Below are 3292 nucleotides of genomic sequence, written 5' to 3' on the forward strand. Positions count from 1 at the left end.
GGCATGCACTTTGTTTTAAAAGAATATATTAAAACTTTTATTTCAAATGGAGTTGTTTTATCTGCAGTAATGAGATTTCTATCAGTTTTCTGTTCATAAAATATAAGTGAAGATGACTATAGAAGACCTGAATCTGGATCCCAACTTTACAATGCATGAAATCAGTATTTCAAGACAAAATGTTAAGTCTAGATAAGCTGTGAATATCCACAATTAAGGAGCTAATCTGGGTAGGGACCATTTCTGCTTATTTGGTAAAGACAAAACTGGAAAACATTTATTTATAATTTACATACATAAAAATTCAGTTTTTTTTTCAGGTGCATACAGTTCTGTAAGATTTAACACATGCTTAATTCATGTAACCATGATCACAATCAGAACAGACAGTTCTATCACTCCCAGAATCCCCTTGTGCTGCTGCTTGTAGTCATAACATTCTCTTGACTTGTAACTCCAGCAGCCACTCATCTGTTTTCAGTCACTGTAGTTTTACCTTCTACAGAATGTCATCTAAAGCAATCATATAATACATATAATTTTTTTAGATTAGCTTGTTTTACTTAGCTGAATGCATCTGAAATTCATCCATGTTGTTAGTATCAAGAGTTTGTTCCTGCTTAATGCTGAGTAATATTCCATTGTATGAATTTACTATAGCTTGTTTAGCCATGTACCTGTTGAAAAAAGTTCAGGTTGTTTCCAGTTCTCGGCGATTATAAATAAAGTCACTTAAATATTTTTGTACAGGTTTTTGTGTGAATGTAAGTTTCATTCATCTAGGGTTAATACCTTGGAGTGGGATTGCTGGGTCATATGATAAGTATATGCTTTACTTTCCAAGAAGTTGCCAAATCATTTTCTAGAGTGGCTATGTCACAAGCAATGTATGAAACTCCTTGCAGCTCCACATCTTTGCCAGAACTTGATAGTGCTAATTTTTTTGGGTGGTGGGTGGATGTTATTACTTTTTTTAACATAGACATTCTATAATAAGTTTGAAGTAGTATGGATAGTAAATAAGGACATAAAAAAGACGCTGAACACGGTTAATCAAGGAAAATGAAAATTGAGTTCTTTTAAAACTCTTATGAAAAGAGTACTAGGTTTCCTACTAAAAAGACAAGTATTTCTGGATGTAAATAGCAAAGCTATGTTGGAAATGTGACTGTCAACTAGGCATGACCTATGGAGGGTGGAAAAAGGAGAAGCAATAAAGATTCTGGTAGAATACCTGGTCCAAAAATAAGAAAACACACACCATAGTGTCCTGAAAGTTACTTGCACAGTATCTCTAATCTGTTGTTAGAAATCAGGTGTGGAATTGATTTTCCAATAATAGATTTTTGACAGCTGTTAGTGGAAAAAAAGGTATTACATTTTCAGTTGAAACGTGTGAATTTTCTGTGCTGTCTGAAAACTCAGTAATCCCTTCACTACAGGAAACAATGTGTGTTATGTACAGATAAATAGAAGGAAACAAACTATTGATCACTAGTCCCAACAAAGGGTTCCATAAAACAGAGAGACCTTAAGTGGTTTGTATAATTCCAGAAACTTGAAGTGAAATTATAGCTATAAACTTAAAATCCTGCCAGAAAAGCTCACCCCCTACAAGTTATCCTCCCTAACATGTTCCAAGAGCCTCTGTTCCCTTGGCTTTCTCTAATTTCCCCTCAGCACTTGGAATTGGGAAGCTTTCCCTCCACTGTAGTTCTTCCCAAGTCCAGGCTTCCTTATCTTCTTTTGTGTCTCATCCTGCCCCCAGCTCTCTCAGACCTCAGCCCAGGGCTTCTAGCTAGGGGTACTTCCCACTCTTTGAGCCATGCAGGCAGTCTTCCCAGAGTTGCAGGTGCTATTTTTCTCTGTTGACCTCTTAAGGCTCCCTCAGAACTCCTCTAATTTTGCCTTCCTACTCCAGTGATTTCTTCTCCATGTTTTTTCAGCCCTAAGGACACGTTTTTTCTACTTTGAGCTTTGACTGCACTGTTAGCTAAACTCACAACTCATATTAGAGTCTCCCTTGAGTTACTTTTCTTTTCCTCCAGATTGCAGTAACTTTTTAGTTAGTTTCTTCCTAACTTATTTCATACCTTTTCATCTTTCTTTGATCATTTCTGTGCTAATACGCACTGTGGATTATTTATTTAACTCATTTAAGTACAATCGTAAATTGAGGGCCCCACTGACTACTGTAATAAGAATTCTTGTTTTCCATTTGCTTCATTATAGGGCTATTTATATGGTACATTGCATCAAGAAGGTACTTTAGAGTCAATTATTTTGATCTATTAATTCTGGAAATAAGAGATAATATTCTTTGAGAGGGAGGATGGCCTGAGAATTTATAACAAAAGGTTGGCACATCAGGTGCAGACAGATTCTCATCCTTATTCTGTTGTTGACTCATGATAACACCTCAAAAAAAGCCATTTAGAAGTACTCTTGTCACTTCCTGTAAGTGGCCTGAGGTAATATCCGAAAATGGTTTGCTATTCACATGATCCAGAAAACCCCACAAAACCATGCAAATCAAGAGGTTTCAAATCTTCGTGTTCACTTTAAGAACACTCATGAAAACTGCCCAGGCCATCAAGGGTATGCATATCCAAAAAGCCACCAAGTACCTGAAGGACTTCACCTTACAGAAGCAACATGTGCCATGCCTTCGCTACAGTGGTGGAGTTGGTAGGTGTGCCCAGGCCAGACAGTGGGGATGAACACAGGGTCAGTGGCCCCAAAAGACTGCTGAATTTTTACTGCACATGCTTAAAAACACAGAGAGTGATGCTGAATTTAAGGGTTTAGATGTAGATTCTCTGGTCATTGAGTATATCCAGGTGAACACAGCCCCCAAGATGTGGGGCAGAATTTACAGAGCTCATGGTTGGATTGACCCACGTATGAGCTCTCCCTGCCACACTGAGATAGTCCTTACCAAAAAAGAGCAGAGTGTTCCTAAACCAGAAGAGGAGGCTGCACAAAAGAAAAAGATATCCCAGAAGAAACTAAAGAAACAGAAACTTATGGCCAGGAAATAAATTCAGCATAAGATAAATGCAAATAAAAGTAAAAGCAGAAAAAAAAAGAAGTATGCTTGTCTGATAAGTGAGGATGAACTGCCTTTCAGGTCTCAGATGATGAATAGATTGCTAAATCACTTTTCTAGCATTTTGTGTTCTGCAGCTCATCCATTGTCAGGGACCTGAGCCAAGAAAGGGGGAAACCGCTCTCTGGCTATCTTCACATACCTCTTTTAGGTTAAAGTCAATTCTTTTAGGCAACAGAACTC

The 3292-nt window shown here is 37.6% G+C and overlaps 1 pseudogene; it reads left to right on the plus strand.

Annotated features, from left to right (window-relative positions):
- Positions 1 to 2484: 2484 nt before the first annotated feature.
- Positions 2485 to 3070, plus strand: LOC118917374 (60S ribosomal protein L17-like; annotated as a pseudogene).
- The last annotated feature ends 222 nt before the right edge of the window (positions 3071 to 3292 follow it).

The sequence above is a fragment of the Manis pentadactyla genome, chromosome 8 (assembly GCF_030020395.1).
Source record: "Manis pentadactyla isolate mManPen7 chromosome 8, mManPen7.hap1, whole genome shotgun sequence".
NCBI lineage: Eukaryota > Metazoa > Chordata > Mammalia > Pholidota > Manidae > Manis > Manis pentadactyla.